The following is a 19,876-nucleotide window of genomic DNA, read 5'->3' on the forward strand; positions in this document are numbered from 1 at the left end:
CCACCTTCATTAACTTATATTTATTGAGAGAGATAGTAAATTGATAGAGAGTATTGGATGATTGAAAGACCAATTTGTTACTTTAAACAAGCAACTCCAAAACTGTAGCAACTTATGACAGTAAACATTAATTTCTTGCTTATACATTTGTAAATTAGCTCTGCTCTACTTCTCGTGTCTTTTTATTCTAGAATCTATGCTGAAGGAGCAGCCTCTATATAGGATATGCTATTTTCCTGGCAGAGGACAGAAGCAAGCTCAACAAAACCATGTAAGCACGTTCAAAGCTTCGGCCCAGAGGGTATATGTCACATCAATTAGCAAAAGCAAGTCACATGGCTAAGACTGACAATGGGGTAGGAAAGTATCTACCTACAGGAAGGTGTGGGGGTGAATTATACTCCTAGAAGGGAGAGAGTTGATAATTGGGAACAATAATAAGATATACCTTATATCTCAAATATATTCTGCCTTATGATTCTCCCCTACTCCTCCTGTGGAATTCATCATTTTAGGAAGATGCTACATATGCTCAGCCTTGTCCTGGGATAATTTGAATATTTGATATCTTATTGGTCAGATTATACATGACATCAGGTAATCAGCTATAAAAGAAGGAATTACAATTTTTAGGTAATATGTAGTTATTTTTATAATTATTTGTGTGCATATCTTTACTTAGATTATGAGAATACAATCTAAACTTTTCAGACATTTCTATACCACATGTAAGGCATTTTCTTATATTACATTCTGATAACTGTTCTGGCGCATGTTTCTTCATTTTCTGATATTAAATCATTATCAAATACGATTCGTAATCCTTTCTCTGCATGCAAGGTTGCCAGTGGGTAGGCTGGGTGGACATAACACACACTACCAATATGTAGGATTTATATAAAATTATAGGGAAATTACCTGTGTGTCTAGGTTAAATGAATTTAATGCTTTATACATATTTTCTGCAATGATCTACAAAAATATTCTTTATAGATATTAATTTATCACTAATAATGTTATGAACACAGATTTGAGACAATGCTACTATACCATACACAAAGTGTTAAAATAAGTACATTACTTTGAGATTCAGGGTGGATCACCAATTTACACTTGCAAGACACTAAAGATTCTGAAGAACTTAATAAGAACTTCATTGATATCTACTGAATGTACCTTTCACTTTCAAGTTTAGCTATTCATATAACAAGAAATTAAACAGAAATTGGACTCTCTGCACTTCTGATAGCATAGTTATGTATGAGACATGCCACCTTAGGGAGAGGTAGAATAAGGCTCTATAGTGAGCCCATTTGAGAACAAATATTAGGGATAGATGGCTGAATATACGGCTTATATTGAATTACGAAAAGTGAAATCTTTCCTTTATTTTAATTTATAATTTGGTTCCCATAATATTTTTATTCCCTCTTCTTAGTCTCTTATCATTACTATGCTGATCCTCTTAGGAGTCATAAAATAGTGATGACATATACATAAAATATGAGTAAAACTGCTATTATAACATTTAGTTCCTATATCAGGAAGATAAAATTTGGAGAATTATTTACTTTTCTGTTTATCAAAAAGAACCTCAGGATGGAGGGTTTTTTTTTTTGTCAATTTATGTAATTATCTAGTTTGTGGATTATTTTTCTGGTGCTTAATTTGCAAATTTCCTACAGACTGAATGAAAATCTATCTATTGTTTGTTAATTGGACAGCAATACAAAAAGAAGTAAATATTTCATTTATCCATTTTGCTACAGGATAATAGTGCTGATAAGATACAATAATAAATCATGGATAACAGCCCTGTAGAAAGAGAAAATTTTACTTTGCTTGGTTTCTCTTTGCCAACTCTATGAGTGTCCCACCGAAATTTTACTACTTTTTTTTATTGTTTGTTTTCAGGATATGCAATAATTTTAAAATATGTTAAGTTTCCAGATTTTACACAAGGTGTTAATATTTTTTATGGTATTTTTCAAACAGTGAGAAAGCTGGATTTGTGGTTAAGCATTGAAAAACCAAGTCAGTAAATATTGATTGAATATTTAGTTATCAGAAAGATTACCAGTTAAATACAGAACCTACTGATTACATGTCAGATATAGAAAAAAGTCACTGGAAGACATACCACTTACAGCATCTTCTTACTGACCCCACTCTCATTCCTTTCTGGGTGGGAAGTTTACTTACTTGGCTAGTTAAGAGGTCTCTGGGTGAAAGGTAGAGAGGATAATAGAAAGACCAGGAAGAAAGTTGTCTTTAGCTACCTAAAAAAGAGAAGGTAATATTTGGAGAAAAAAAAAAAAAGATATACAATACAAGGTATAAAGAAGTTGGAAAGCTTGGCAGAAGAGAGAGAAAAAAAGAATACAAAATCCCAGCATCTTGGAAGAATCAGAAAGCCAGATGAAAAATAATGAAATTAGACTGCTATCTGTCACTGTGTACCAAAATTAACTCAAAATGGATCAAAGACCTAAACATAAGACCTGAAACAATAAACTACATAAAAGAAAACATAGGTACTAAATTATGGACCTTGGGTTCAAAGAGGATTTTATGAATTTGACCTCAAAGGCAAGGGAAATAAAAGGTAAAACAAATGAATGGGACTATATCAAACTAAAAAGCTTCTGCACAGCAAAAGAAACCATTGACAAAAGAAAGAGGCAAACCAACCAAATGGAAGAAAATATTTGCAAAAAACACCTCTGATGAGGGGCTAATATCCAAAATTTATAAAGAACTCATACAACTCAGCAACATAAAAACGAAAACTCAAATTAAAAAATGGGCAGAGGACCTGAATAAACACCTCTTCAAAGAGGACATGCAGATGGCCAATAAACCTATCAAAAGATGCTCAACATCACTAATCATCAGAGAAATGCAAATAAAAACCACAATGAGATATCACCTCACACTGATTAGAATGGTTATCATCAACAAAACAAATAATAGCAAGTGTTGGAGAGGCTGTGAAGAAAAAGGAACCATAATACACTGTTGGGAATGCAGATTGTTGGAAGACAGTGTGGAGGTTCCTCAAAAAATTAAGAATAGAATTACCATATGACCCAGCAATCCCTCTCCTGGGTATATACCTAAAAAGTCTGAAAACATCTATCCGTAAAGATATATGTGCTCTAATGTTCCTTACAGCTTATTTATGGTGGTCAAGACATGGAAACAACCAAAGGGTACTGTGATAGATGATTGGATAAAGAAGATGTGGTATATTACACAATGGAATACTACTCTGCCATAAGAAATGATGAAATTGTGCCATTTGTGACAACATGGATGGATCTTGAGATTATTATGCTAAGTGAAATAAGTCAGACAGAAAAAGTAGAGAACCATATGACTTCACTGATATGTGGGATATAAAACTGAAAGCAACAAAATAACAAGACAAACAAATAAAGAAACAAAAACTCATAGACACAAACAAAGTTTAGTGGTTACCAGCGGGTAACGGGGTTGAGGAGTGGTAGATGAGGGTAAATGGGTCAAATATATAGTGATGGAAGGAAAACTGACTCTGGGTGGTGAAAACACAATGTGATATATAGATGATGAAGTACAGAATCGTACACCTGAAACCTATGTAATTTTACTAACTATTGTCACCTCAATAAATTTTAATTAAAACCAAAAAAACCTTCAAAAAACAACATCTGATGGGGCATGTCAAAGGCATACAAGAACCAACTTGAAAGACCTTCCAAGGGTTAAACCCAGAACAATTTGAGCAATAAAATAAATAACATAATTACATTGGCTTCTTAGTGCTGCCATGAAAAATTACCACAAACTGGGGCTGGCCCAGCAGCTCAGGTGGTTAGAGTTTCGTGCTCCCAACTCTGAAGGCTGCCCGTTTGATTCCCACATGGACCAGTGGGCTCTCAACCACAAGGTTGCCAGTTCAATTCCTCGAGTCCCGCAAGGGATGGTTGGCATCACCCCCTGCAACTAAGATTGAACATGGCACCTTGAGCTGAGCTGCCACTGAGCTCCCGGATGGCTCAGTTGGTTGGAGCACGTCCTCTCAACCACAAGGTTGCCCGTTCGACTCCCGCAAGGGATGGTGGGCTGCGACCCTGCAACTAGCAATGGCAACTGGACCTGGAGCTGAGCTGCACCTTCCACAACTAAGACTGAAAAGACAACAATGTGAAGCTGAACAGCACCCTACACAACTAAAATCAAAAGGACAACAACTTGACTTGGAAAAGAAAAGTCCTGGAAGTACATACTGTTCCCCTTCCCCAATAAAATCTTTAAAAAAAAAAGATTACCACAAACTTTCTGGCTTAATACAACAGAAATTTATTCTCTACAAGTTCTGGAGTCTAGAAATCCAAAATCAATGTATCAGCAGGGCAATGCTCTCTCTGAAAACTATAGGTGAGGACCCTTCCTTGCCTCTTCCTAGCTTCTGATGGTTGTCAACAATCCTTGGCATTTTGACTTGTAAAATTCATCATTCCAATCTCTACCTCTGCCATAGCATTCACCCATATGAGTGTGCCAATCCTTGGTTCCAATTTTTCTTCTTATACGACACCAGTGATATTGGATTTAGGTCCCACCTTAATCCAGTAAGACCTCATTTTAACTTGATTAAATCTGCAGAGACTGTTTCCAAATAAAACTGCATTCACAAAATCAGATGGACATGAATCTTTGGGGATTCTAGTCAACCCAGTACAATGATATTAGAGCATAACCCCAAGTATGAAAGATATACATATACATATAAATATATATGAATATACAAATATACATGAGGTCTGACAATTAGGTTTGCAAACTTGTTGCAACGATGATTTTTTGATACCAGAGGGATTATTCATTATGAATTTGTACCAACTGGACAAACAGTTCACCAAGTTTATTATTTGCAAGTGCTGAAAAAGCTGAGTGAAAAACTTAGACGACCTGAACTTTTCAGCAACAATTCATGACTCTTGCATCATGACAATGGACCAGCTCACATGGCACTGTCTGTGAGTTTTTAGTCAGTAAACAAATAACTGTATTGGAACACCCTCACCTGATCTACCCCCCAAAGACTTCTTTCTTTACCTGAAGATAAAATAAATTTTAAAAGGAAGACATTTTGATGATATTCAGGACATTAAGTGTAATACAATGACAGCTCTGATAGCCGTTCCAGAAAAAGAGTTCCAAAATTGCTTTGAAGGGTGGACTAGGCACTGGCATCAGTGCATAGCTTCCCAAGGGGAGTACTTCGAAAGTGACCATAGTGATATTCAGCAATGAGGTATGTAGCACTTTTTCTAGGATGAGTTTGTGAACTTAATTGTCAGATCTCATCTATGACTACATACTGATAAAAACAAATAATACAATAAATATGTGTGAAGGGAGACACAGATGCTTCTTACAAATGAATTCCAAATATATATGTAGATACCCCCCTCTAGAGGAGATGGAACTTATTTCCCCAATCTCCTCATGTATCGTCTCACACACACACACACACACACACACACACACACACAAACAATACACACTTTGAGTGTGTACTGGATTTAGTGACTGATAGCCAAAGAATAGAGTATGGAATGAAAAAACTACTAACTTTACAATGCAGAAAACAGGATGGCTTTAATCAAATGATAAATGTTAACATCACCAGGATATGTCATACAATAAAATGTACACCCTGATATGATATGATGAGGAAGGAAATTCACCTATGTGTATTCTTCTCTAAAACCCATAACCCCAAGCTAAACATGAAAAAAATATGAAATATGCCAACATGGGGGGACATTCTACAAAATAACTGACTAGTACTCATCAAAATTGTTAAAACAGAGAAAGATCCAAGATGTCAGAGTATATAAACAGTGTGCCTGCTTCCTTCCATGAACACATTAAAATAACTACTAAATTATAGAACAATCAACCTGAAAAATCTTCTGAATTCTAGTTGAACAGAAGTCCTATAACTAAAGATATAAAGAAAAAGCCACATTGAGATTGGTAGGAGGGGCAAAGATGCCAAATTGGCCACCACAAACCTCTGTGTGGTGGTTGAGAATCAAGAGGGATATCTTGACTGCTGTGGTTTCCCCTGGAAGAGCGAGGGACCCTAGCCTTACATCAAGCTCCTCAGCCTGGAGTTCTGGTGCCAGGTAGAGGAGACCCCACAACTTCTGGCTGTGAAAAAGAGTGGGGATTCTGACCATTTGGGTGTGAGAGAAGGCTGGGAAACCCAGACGTCCTTTTAAGGGGCCTGTGCACATACTGATTCCCTCGCAGGCACTCACCCTGGGCTTCAGAGGATTGATGGTGACTTGGGAGACATCAGAGGCATATAGGGCGGGTGTGTTGCTGAGGTGTGTTGTTTCAGGGTAAAGGCTGGAGGACAATCGACATTTTCTCTGCGAGGAGTCCTTCTACAGGGCAGCTGGCAGGCAAGCGCCATCATTCTTGTGTTGAGCCCTCCCCTATATGGTCAAATATTAATCAGATTCATCTGGTAAGCTCTGCAGCTCCATCCTGTTGACTCAGTGAGAAGCTAATCTACCCAATTCCTCTAACACCGGAGGCACTTTCTCTGTGAGCACCCAGCCCCACCCACACTACACCCTTTCCTGGAAAACTATTGGAATCCCTGGGCTCCAGGTGGGTGGCCAGTGGCCTCAGTGTGCTCTGAGCCTTTCACTGAGTAAATCCAGGCTAGGCACTGGCACCAAATCAGAATCTACATTAACCTGGTGAACACAACTCTTCCTGCATTAGTGACTTCCTGAGACCCTGCATCACCCAGCTTGCATGCCACACAAGGCTTTATCAGTGGCTAAATGTTAAGGGAGCCAGAGGGTGGCAGCAGGCTTCTGGGGTGTCCTAATTTTTGTGCCGCTAGCCCAGGCCCGGTTCTGGTGGCAGACGTCCTCAGTTCCTAGGATGACCTCTCCTATGTGCTTTCCAGTTCAGCAAAGGCAACAAACTACAGATCACTTCATAGCTCCTACAAGGTAGTCCCTGGCCTGTCACAGGCAGTGGGTGACCTGGGCTTGCACTGGAACCCCTCCCAAAAGGCCTCAGAAACAACATACTTGGAGGTTGGCTTCAGACCACAACAGAGCACTACCTAATCAGTGCCACAAGTGGCACATCCAAAAGACAGTCTCAACAGACACAGGAGCCCACTGGGGTGAATCCCAAACCCCCACACAGCAGCGTGTAAGCTGTAGACATGGCCAAATCCCAATCAGCCTTGGGGTCAATCCCACCCACTGATGGGCCAATAGCAATCAAGGCTCAACTATAACAGGAGGGTATATACAACCCACAAAGGGACAGTCTTGGAGCACTGGCTCAGGTGACCAGGGAGACTATGCCAGGGCTCCATAGGGCACCTACCACATAAGTCCACCTGGCCAAGACTGGGAGACATAGCTGATCTACCTAATACATAGAAACAAACACAGAGAGGCAGCCAAAATGAGGAAACAAAGAAATACATCTCAAATGAAAGAATTGGAGAAAACTCCAGAAACATAACTAAACAAAATGGAGGCAAGCAACCTACCAGATACAGAGTTCAAAACAATGGTTATAGGGATGTTCAAGGAACTTAGTGAGAACTTCAACAAAGAGATAGCAAGCATAAAAAAGGATATAGAAACCATAAAAAAGAATCAGTCAGAGTGAAGAATATAATAATGGAAATGGAGAATGCACTATAAGGAATCACCAGCAGACTAGATGAAGCAGAGGATCAAATCAGAAATTTGGAAGACAAGTTAGCAGAAAACACCCAATCAGAATGGCAAAAAGAAAAAAAGAATCCCCTCCAAAAATGAGGATAGTTTACGAGACTTCTGGGACAACATCAAGCATAACAACATTCACATCATACAGTAGTAGAATAGACATACAAGTCCAGGAAGCACAGAGAGTCCCAAACAAGATGAAGCCAAACAGGCCCACACCAAGACACATTATAATTAAAATACCAAAGGTTAAAGACAAAGAGAGAATCCTAAAAGCAGAAAGAGAAGGCCACTGGTAACTTATAAGGGAGTCCCCATAAGGTTATCAGCTGATTTCTCAACAGAAACTTTGCAGGTCAGAAGGGATTGGCACAAGATATTCAATGTGATAGAAAGCAAGGACCCCCAACCAAGACTACTCTAACCAAGAAAGCTATCATTGAAAATTGAAGGACAGATAAAGAGCTTCCTAGACAAGAAAAAAGCTACCAGAGTTCCTCACCACCAAGCCAATATTACAAGGAATGTTAGAGGGACTTCTTTAAGAGAGGGGGAAAAAAATTTAAAAAAATATGAATAATAAAGAGGCTATAAATACATATCTATCAACAATTGCTTTCAATACAAATGGGTTAAACGCTGCAATCAAAAACATAGAGTGGCTGAATGGATAAGAAAACAAAACCCTTAATATGCTGTATACAAAAGATTTACTTCAGATCAAAGACCCACACAGATTGAAAGTAAAGGGATGGAAAAAGATACTTCATAAAAATGTAAACAAAAAACTGAAAAAAGCTGGGATAACAATATTTATACCAGACAAAATAGACTTTAAAATAAAGGCTATAACAAGAGACAAAGAAGAACTCAGTAATCCCACTTCTAGGTGTTTATCCGAAGAAACCCAAAACACTACTTTGAGGGGACTTGTGCATCCATGTGTTCACTGCAGCGTTGTTTACAGTGGCCAAGATGTGGAGACATATCCAATGTAATAATGGATAAAGAGCAGGTGGTGCAATGAAATATTGCTCAGCCTTTGAAGGGAATGGGGTTTTGCCATCTGCGGTGGCATGGATGGACCTGGAGGGTATTGTGCTGAGTGGAGTGTAAGACAAGGAAAGACAGATGCAATGTGATTTCACTTATTATGGAATCTGGAAAGCAAAATAAACAAGCAAACAAAACAGAAACAAACTCATAGATACAGAAAACATTTTGATGGTTGCCAGATGCGGGGTGGGGGGGGGGGTTAGGGTGTGAATAAAGGAGAAGGGATTAGAAAGTACAAATTCATCGTTAAAAAGTAGTTATGGGGATGTAGGTATAGCGTAAGGGACATAGTCAATAATAGTTATTACAATAACTATAGTTATAGTGTCAGATAAGTACTAGATTTATCGGGGTGATGGGAGGGGTTTTGGGGGTGAAAAGGTGAAGGGATTAAGAATTACAAATTGGTAGTTATAAAATAGTCACAGGGATGCAAAATAAAACAGGGAATATAATCAATATTATGGTAATAACTATGTATAGTGCTAGGTGAGTATTAGACTAGTTAGGGGAATTATTTCTTATATGATCTAAGTGTCTGACTGCTAGGCTATACACCTGAAATTAATATAAAATAATATTGATTGTCAATTATAATTGAAAAATTTTAAAAAGGGGGAAATAGTGAAGGGGAATAAGAGGTCCAAATCTCCAGGTATAAAACAAGTAAGTCTTGGAGATGTAATATAGGGTATAGGGAATACAGCATAGGGAATACAGTTAATAATGTGATAGCATAATAGTACAGTGTCAGATGGGTGCTGGACTTATCATGGTGATCACTTCTTTACATAGAGAAATGTTGAATAACTATATCCCTGTTGTATCCCTGAAACTAACATAATATTATATGTTAACTATATTTTTCATAAAATTCTTTAAAAAGCTGTTAAAACATTAAAACAAAGAAAGATTGAAAAGATGCCACAGATCAGGGAAAACTAATGAGGAGACTCAATGACTAAATGCAAGGTGGTATCCTGAAATCAACTATGTGGCAGATAAAGAACCTTAGCATAAAAACCAGTGAAATTCAAATGAAGTCTTGAGTTTAGTTAATAGTAACATACCAGTGTTACCTTCTTAGTTTTCACAAATATACCACGGCAACAAATATAAGATGTTGACATAAGGGAAAACTGTATGACGAGTATAGGGGGAACTGTCTATATTATTTTTGCAATATTTCTGAAAATAAAAATTGTTTCAAAATAAAAAAGGTTATTTTAAAAAGCAGTTGGTATTTTTATAAAAGAAGAAAAAAATGAATGATTATTTGACATGTGAGACGTTGGGGAGCACCGTGAAAAGAGTAGTACTAATATAAACAAGTTTTCCAATTTTGGTGCATGTGCTGGGCTTTCACTGCTTTCTTAAGAGATGATGGATATTAATGTTTTTTGTGGGGTTTTTTATTATTTTCCTCAGATTTCTGTTATATTTGATGTAATTCTATACTGAGATTGACCTTAGGTGGAAAGCAAAGGTTTTTTTTATTTATGTTATATATAAAATTTGAAAACAACCAACAACTTCCAGTAAGGGTAGCAGTTAGGGTTAAAAAAAATGGAAGCTCTCTTATAAAAGAGTTTCAAACAAACTTGTAGTACGTGAACAATCCTTAACACTATAGAATTTACCTTTGCCCTTTCTTTGATTAACAGTATTATGGAATTCTATCTTCCATGTTCAATTCTAATTTCTGTAAATGAAGGATTCTTCCTACCTTCACTGTATCTTTCTAAAGTGATGCTTTACTTAATAGAGGTATACAAATATTGACTGCTGGGCTTATGTCTATGACCCAAAACTCTTAAAAAGTGTAGCCCTTATTTTAAAGTTAATTAAAATTTCTATTTTTCAATCACCTGATACTTTTGAGTATTCTTTAATTTTTCTGGATTTTAGACATACTGAATTGTTGGGCTGAGTGAACACTCTGAGACCAAATTAAAGAAACCCAATCAGTATTAATAGCCAACTTCTCATGAAGTACGTTAAAGTAGAGCTAGATTTTTAAAAATAAAACGTGCTCTTAGTTCTTGAATGAAATTACATTTGAAAAAGCTTCAGAATAAATGAAAATTAAAACTAAAACTTTCCTTTTCAATCTATTTGCCTAGCCTTGTTTAAATTTACCTATAGCCTAATTTTAGACCTGCGTTATGCAAACATGCTTGTATGTATACGAGAGATACTCATTTTACTTAAAGTATTACTCATGATTGAAATAATTTTTCCAAAATACATAAAACAGTAAATTGAGAAATAAGCTTAGCTTTAGGAACAGAAGAAAAGAATATGTGAAAACTGTTATTATTAAACTAGTAGAAAAAAGATGAATATCAATATATTCACAGCTAAAATTTCAAAGTGTACTTTAATTACAATGCCAATGCAAAGGCATTATTAAGTATATGCTTAATTTAAAATGGATATTTGCATAGATAAGATTGGATATAAAAGGTTTAAATATTTGCATTTATGCACTTTTTTTTTTTTCCCCAGTTCTTAAATAAATGGCCCACTCTTGCCCTTTGCAACTGTTCCTCCTGAGGTTAGAATTTCTCCAGGGTTCTTCTGGAGAGACACACATGACCCTGGTTTCTTGCATGGAAATTTTCTCTGCCTCTCCAATGATCCGATTTCAATTGCCTATTCTTTTTCAGAAATTCCTCAAAATTTCTAGTCCATTCTTTGTTTTCTTGCACTAAGTATTTTTGTATTTATTTATTTAGTTTTTAGTTTTTCGGTCATTTAACTAGGTTTATAGGAGGGAGAGAAAGTGGATATCTATGTCAATGTTTCAGCTTGAACTTGAAATATGTCATGTTCTTTCCTCTATATCACATTTTCTCCCATTTTCTCATTTTTTAAAAATTCAATTTATTTAAACTTAACCCGAAAAACAAAAACAGTTCACCATATCTCTGACTCTCCACCTCTTGCCTCTGGCAACCAACATCTATGAGCTTCAGTTTTATGTATTTATCTATTTATTTATTTATTTTTAGATTCCACATGTAAGGGTGATTATACAGTATTAGTTTTTCTCTGTCTGACTTATTGCAGTTAGCATAATGCCCTCAAGGTCCACCCACGTTGTCACAGATGGCAAGATTTTATTCTTTTTTTATAGCTGAATGACCTCTCTCTCTCTCTCCATATATATAATCACAATTTCTGTTTCAATTTATCCATTCATGGACATTTGGGTTGTTTCTATATCTTAGCTATTGTAATTAATGCTGCAATAAACATGAGGGTGCATATAACTTTTCAAGTTAGTGTTTTCATTTGGGGGTACGGGGTAAATAGCCAAAAGTGGAACTGCTAGATCATAAGGTAGTTCTATTTTAATTTGTCGAGTAACTTTTATACTGTTTTCCATACTGGGTGCACAAATTTACATTCTCACCAACAGTGCAGAAAGGTTTCCTTTTCTCCTCATCCTTGCCAACATTTATATCTTTTTTTTTTTTTATAATAGCCATTCTAACAGGTGTGAGGTGCTATCACATTATCACACTATGGTTTTGATTTGCCTTTTCCTGATGACCAGTGATGTAGAGCATCTTTTCATGTTCCTATTGGCCATCTGTATGTCTTCTTTGGAAAAATATCTATTCAGATCTTTCTGCTAGTTTTTAATTGGATTGCTTTTTTTTTTTTTTTTTTTTTTTTACTATTCAGTTGTATGACTTCTTTATATACTTTGGATATTAGCCCCTTATCACCTTATCAGATACATGATTTACAAATATTTTCTCCCACTCAGTAGGTTGACTTTTCTTTTTATCGATAATGTTCTTTGCTGTGCAGCAGCTTTTTAGTTTGATGTAGTCTCAGTTATTTTTGCTTTTGTTACTTTTGCTTTTGGTGTGAAATTCAAAGAAAATCATCACCAAGACCTATGTCAAGAAGGTGCTGCCCGTTTTCTTTTGTGAGTTTTATGGTTTCAGACCTTAAGTTCAAGTCTATAATCGATTTTGGGTTAATTTTTGTATATGGTGTAAGTGGTCCAGTTTCTTTTGCATGTGGCTGTCCAGTTTTCCCAACACCGTTTACTGAAGAAGCTGTAAAAAATATTTTTCACCAAAATAGGCATATACCTTGTATGATGATATATATATAATTTGCAAGATAATTTGGTCAGATAAATCAGTAATAGAAATAATAATTACCTTCAAACAATTTTAGTCTTGAGTAATTTAAATTATCATCACTCTTTTGTCATCCACCATTCAGAATTTAGTCTACAAAGCTAAAGATTCATGAATGAAACATTTAACCAAGTCTATAATTGCTTTTGATAATAAATGGTGATGGAAGAAAAGATTATCATGGAAGGAGGGGTAAAAGAATAAGGTGGTTTCACATACCTGTGATCTCTGTGGAGGGTAAGACAACCAATGATGGCTCCTAGACAGAGGGGATCTAATCTTGAAGAGAGTGGGAGAGACAGAAGTAGATACAAATGAAAATATGGCCATCAGGAAAATAAAGGGGTACTGAAGACAAGGGGAAAAAAATTAAAAACAGAAAGAAGTAGAGAGCAAATTGAACTAAGGACCATTCCAGAGAAGTCACTGTCTTGAGCAATCAGTTTAAAATAACATCAGTACAATTTTATTTAACCTTTAAAAGTCACTTCATACCACAGAACCATTTTTTGCTGGCCCCATGGGTTATCTCCTTAGACAGATTTAAAGGAATTTCTGTATGAAATGTATGTACAACCTGTAGACTAATTTCTAAGTCTATGTTTTAGAGAGGATTAAATATTTGGTGTCCATCAATAATATCTGTAGCCTTCCTGAGAAGAAAGACTCCATGTATTTCATTATTTTGTTTCTCTCTTTTTACCATCATGAATCCCTTAAAATAACCAAGTTCCTATGGGTATATTATGATGGTTTTTCAAATTTCCACTAAATCATTTATCAGTAATCTTCCAGCTGTTAGGAGAGTTCAAAAAGGTATATAATTTAGTTAATCTCCCTATTAATTACTATAAATTCAATTGATTTTAAGAAAATTTAATAACTGAAATCTATACTGTGATGAAAAGGATCACCAAGATTGACTGAGGATTGGCATAATAAATAAGGTTTTGTTTAAATACTGAAATGGTCTAAATATCATCCATTAATTACATTTTTGCATCAAAATTGTATATTCACTACTCATCAGTTTGACTCATTTCCATATCATTGATTATTGATATTATATAATTAACTAATTGAAATTTCTTAAAATAATATTTATCTGAATTGGAAAATAGAATCTTTATAAGGACAATTTTATTGATTTTGATATGGTCAAATAATCAAATTTTATAAATTGATACTAAAGGATCTTCTTAAATAAGAATGAATAAAATTCTTGTAAATTAAGAAAAATATTTTTGAAATTGCTAAATGTGATTGAAACTGTTTAAAGCTGTTCGCTACAATTTAATTATCTAATTATTAATCTACTTAAATTCTTTTTTAAAAATGAAGGTAAATAATCTAATTAAAATGGTCTAATAAACTCAAATCTGTCTATATTTCTATATTTTCTTTCAATATCTCCTTGAATTAACAAAAATGATAAATTAAAATGAATGATACCATAGCACTCTGGAAAACAAGAAAAGTGCATCATCAGTGAATCAGTTTTATAGAATTTCTTGGAAGATACAGCACACAAAAGAAATATGATTGGTAGGGAAATGATGAAATTTAACAAAAATCACCAGAGACCTTGAAGGTGAAACAACAAATAGAGAGGGCAGAGATAGGTTAAGAGGCAATTCTGGGTCATTATTCAGGTATCTACTTTCCAAACAGCTGAGAAAGTTGAATCCTTCCCCATATATGGGTGTAAATAGAGCTAAGGTTTGGCAGCAAAGGATTTTGTTCTGTGGCCAAAGCCCAAGGGCCATTCTCAAAATCAATTGGGTACATACATAGATGATGTTCCTAAGAAAGTTATCTTCTGAAGATGCTAGGGCCTAACAGAGAAGTCAAGCAGACCTCAAGAAACTCTAGTCTGCCACACAGACATAGAAAAAAAATAGGTTTAAGATGACAGGCAGGAAAGCAGTTCCTTTTAATAGTGGAATATGCTAGGCCTGTAGGAGTTTCCTTCTGTAACCTGCTTTTTTCCCAGGGGTATTTCAAAGAGACTAACTGGCAAAACATTCCTCTGACTTCCCCGACTTACACAGAACCTTCAGTCAGCCTTCTCACTCAGATGAGAGGCCTTGTGGGAAAACAGTCCTGAACAAGAGTAAACAGAATATATGCCAGCTACCTTTACCATTCAATCCAGTCCATCGTTTGTAAGTGTGACTACGTATCCAAGAATCTTGAGAAAATTGAGGAATACCAACCACATGAAAGACAAGGTCAAATATGAACAAACAAAACAAATCAATCCATTTGTCCTTAGGGCTAAGGAAAGTGGTACAGATGATCTCTTTCAGCAGGGGAAAGATGTAATATTATTTGAGTTTTTGGAAGACTATATTCATTACAATATGGAAACCTAATTCCAGGGGAGCTAGACTATAAAAAACCATTTAGAAAACTTTCAGTGACTGAGGAGAGAAATAATGGTGATTGGTAAGGGTGAGCTAAAGGAAACTCATGAAAGTAAGAGATGTTTCACAGGTAGAACTAGTGTTGATTAAAAGTGGGGTGAGGGAAAGTCAGGAGTCAAGGTGACACCCAGACTTCTGACTTACCCTTTCACCATAATTATTCTCATTTTGGAATTTAGTGGATTTCCTTCTGACTTTCTGAGCCAAGTTATTTAGTACTGGACACGATGGAGCTCAGCTTGTCCAATTTGCTTTCTGCTGAAGCTGTGAACAGCGCACTGATTCAAAAGTGGCTTCAGGTCTCTTAAATTCCCAAATATCTGACTTTGACACCCAAGTTACTTTACTGTCTAGTAAGTCAGGTGTCTTAAGTATCTGGATGTTTTAAAGAGTTTTACCAGAACCCTTCATAGATAAGGAGAATAAGAATACTTTTAAAGTACAATATTAACATAAATCCAGGAAAAAATTGACTTTGTGATATAATAATATTGAGATTTGTTATTGTTCATTATATATGTGTATGCTTACATGGATTTATATACGTATATGCTAATATATATAATGTATAATGAACATGTGTTATAAGAATATATTTAAATTCTGTTTCTCATTGGTAGAAGGAATGATGTTTTACATTTTTAGAAATAATAAGACACATTTTGAAATATTTTGGAATATTATTATTAATGGTTGTAATTCATTCAGCTTTTTATCAAATGGAACGATCAATTAGGCATATAATATTACACATGCAATAAACCCAAGCCTGTGCAATTGCAATCTATGGAAATTAATTGTACAGTGTTTGATTTTGTACTACACTATCTTTTTGGGTGAAATAGAAATTTCCAGCGAACATATTGCATGGCTTATATCTCCTAATACTTCACAGACTGTGGGTATAAATGGGCCTCAATGACAATAATATATAAAGCTTCACTCTTTGTTGTCTCTATTTCAGTCTATTTATAGAGGATCCAAGCCTTTGTAATATTTCCTCAATTACATCTTGAAGTTACCAAAGGCTGTTTCTTGGTTTCTAAAGTAAAACCATGTAGTTTAATAAGTGTTTTCTATTATATAAAATTAAAACCCTATTTTTAATTTTAGTTTAATTTTAGTTTATCTTTGAACCCTTACCTAGAATAAGATTAGTACCCTAAATATAAAAGGCAAAAAAAAAACAAAAAAAAAAAACAGACCTGAAAAGGAAGGAAAAGACTACTTTGTCTGAGGTGTTAAGTGGTTCTGAAAAATATATTGAGTCCCCTGGAATTCTTAAAGGCAAAGAGCAATTGGTTGTATAAAGGTATCCCAACAATTACTTTATGAAATTAAAACTGCATGTTAATTTCAGTTTCAAGAAAGTGTGACATTTCGACTTTCATAAATCTTGAACTTGATTCTTGCAAGAAATTAGTTTTAATATAAAGCTAGAGAAAATATTTTAAGGCTGTGTTTTGTTTCATCTTATAGTATTTCATAATTAATATAGGTTACGTTGGCATAATGCTCCTAACTTTGTTTCAGCATGTTAACATCTAATAGTAGTCTGTTGTATCTCCATCAGCATCCTTTTAAGGCACAGTTAGAATCACAATCTTATTAGATTCATGAGAGAACTGAGACCCAAAACACCCTGTGTTTTCCCAAGAACACAGGGTGAGTGAGCGCTAGGACCATGGCTAGAAAGCCCGGCTTATGATTTTTAAACTTTATCTATTTTAGCAAAAGGAACATTTGAGTTACAAATAAAGGCTGTGTGTGAGATTCAGTGTAATTTGAGGTACTGCAATATTTTCTCACAGCCTCCCACAGTGCCTGAAGCCTCAAAGTTCCAGTTAAGACACTATCCCCAAAAAGTCCCTAGTTGAATGCAAATACCCAGAGTTTCTGATTTACCCCAAATCAACGTACACAATATCTTATTTTCTGCCACACTTTACCCACACACCAGTGCCTTGCCGCCGCTGAAATGGGAACTACAGTGAAGATGAACAGGACTTTTTAGAGATTCTATGGTGCAAAAAGTTTAAAATGAAAAAGGTGCCCAAATCATGAGTAAAATGATGCAGAGGCAAAATTCTAGACTGGTATGATCTGCCCCTGTGTTGGATAAAAAAATAAACCCTTACACATTATCTGAGCATTTTTAAATTCAACTTATTATATTGAATTAAGGTTCTACAAATACATGATTTATTTGGGTAGCAACTATTCTAACAACTCTCAGCCTTTGGGAGTTTAAGGGATTAACAATCATTCTCACTTTCAATGAACTAGTAGGAATTAGTACTTTCAAATTGTTTCCTATTAACAAAGCTGAGAGCAACCGTTCTAGGAGGTTGACTTTTCACACCAGGGGAAGGGGTAGCCAGGAGAGGAGAAAGGGTACTAAATGTAAAACACAAGTTCAAGATTTGTTTTTATTTGTTTCCTGTAAACTTAGAAATATAACAACTATTTATAGCATTATTTCCATTTATAGAAAATTCTCTGAATAAAATCCCTTGACAAGATGATTATTTGCTTGCATATTATATAGGATGCTTGCTATACTGATATCCTTATTACATTACAGTCCACAGCACTCAGAACTGTAGTCTAGAAAACTTGTAACAATAGATGAGAATGAGGCAAATCTTTACATTGGGTGCTTTCTAAAAATCCTAAATCCTCAGGGACACAAAACTGTGGGCTCCTGGAGGCTTTCCAATGGGAATAAAATCTAGAAAAATATACTGCAGAAGGTGCGTAATAGAGCAAAAAATATACTGTTTCCTCCTATATATATAAGGCCAGCCTTGACAAAGAATAATTTTCATGACAAAACAGACATAAGAAATCTTAGGCACTATTTTTAGCTTCCATTTTCAATTTTGATTTCGCAAAGAAATTCAGGATGCATGCCCAAATGAAGGTTTCATCTTTATTTCAAGGCAACATGTGAATGCAACGAGAAACCTCACAAACATCATCACACTATAAGAGAGGAACACTACATTACCAGTTTCATTTTAAGATTCTCCTTGTGTATGTGTGTGTGTGTGTGAAGACTAGAACAAACCTTAATTTTCCAAACATTACATGTAAAGAAAACATAAAAAGGATTTGACTGCACCTTTAAGAAGAAATCACACTTTCCACATTTAGTTAATTCTCGGTTATCTACAGTAAACTTAAATCTCTGTCTGACTTTGTCCTGTCACCCAGCATGTACCAAAGTCACCTTGTCTTGGTAGTTATGCATTTAATCTTAATTTATGGACCAAATATATTTTTAATAAGAAGGTTAATTTTCTTTAAGAAAATACTTATTTTAGAAACAAATATATGAGTTCTATCTCTATGGTTATAGCCCTTTAGGAAGGTAGGTAGGTAGATAGATAGATAGATAGATAGATAGATAGATAGATAGATAGATAGATAGATGACAGTAAATAGTTTACTGAATTTAAGTAAGCTTATGGAAAACTTCAACTTTTGAGGATCATGGGTACAATATATCTAATCATTCTGTGAAAAGTAAACTAAAAGATAAGACTATTATTGTGAGACTCTTATTTTTAATCCTAAGTAAAATTTCAACTGGATATATACCATTTGGGTATTTCCAAAGGTGACTGTCTAATACAATTTGTTGGCAGATGTGTGGTGTCTACAAATCTAGATATCTCAAGAACAAGATTTCTCATAATGTTGAATATGTTATAAGTGCATTTTTGTATGGGAATTTTTCTTAGCTTCTCAACTGCTAGGGTTGAGAGCCTAGTTGTCCAAAATTACAATCGAGACTAGAAACACAATGTCAGAGACTCTTTCTACACTCTGTCTCACCATTGCATTTAAAAATTGTTGTTTCACATTTCTACTAATAAAAGCCTTTCTAAGGATTCTGTATCACTCTTTTGCACGACACATTCACATCCTTCAATGAAAGTTGCTATTATCAGAGTAATGTGCTCTTACTATTTATTTATCACAACATCTCTCATGACTTCTTACCCAGGCAAGCACTAGAAATATCTAACTCATTACCACTATATAAAATAACATGGGGTCGTTTCAGAATGAAAGAGATCAGAGCATGAAATTTGAAAGCTGCTCGTGTTCCTGGTTCTAAAGGAAACAATTGCTATTTAACAAGCACTGCTAACTTTTAACTATTGTTGAGGATATACTCCACTCTTAGTGAAACTATTACCCAGACAACATCTTGTTGGAAATACCTATTTGCTACCTTTTTTTAATTTAAGCTCTGAATACCCTTGGATGTTCTCAGGCTAGATGATGAAAGAAAACTGACCCAGATAGAGTCAGAAACTGAAAATGCCTATTGACTTATTCAGCTGGAAGTTGATCCTGGTTGCTATTTAAATCTATTGCTTTGAGTGTCAGCAGACATACTGCATTCCTTATGATGGTTCAGAGGGCAGACATTTGGGTCAAAATATTCCTT

The 19,876-nt window shown here is 35.2% G+C and overlaps 1 long non-coding RNA gene across 1 annotated transcript in view; it reads left to right on the forward strand.

Annotated features, from left to right (window-relative positions):
* LOC141570412 (uncharacterized) overlaps positions 1-19,876 on the forward strand; it is a 65,214-nt gene that overhangs the window by 28,544 nt on the left and 16,794 nt on the right. The window contains exon 2 of the long non-coding RNA XR_012494417.2: positions 192-271. This is a non-coding gene — a long non-coding RNA (uncharacterized LOC141570412). The remainder of the gene's footprint in view (positions 1-191; positions 272-19,876) is intronic.

Source organism: Rhinolophus sinicus, chromosome 3 (assembly GCF_057876585.1).
Source record: "Rhinolophus sinicus isolate RSI-liver-muscle chromosome 3, RSI-T2T, whole genome shotgun sequence".
In the NCBI taxonomy this organism is placed as follows: domain Eukaryota; kingdom Metazoa; phylum Chordata; class Mammalia; order Chiroptera; family Rhinolophidae; genus Rhinolophus; species Rhinolophus sinicus.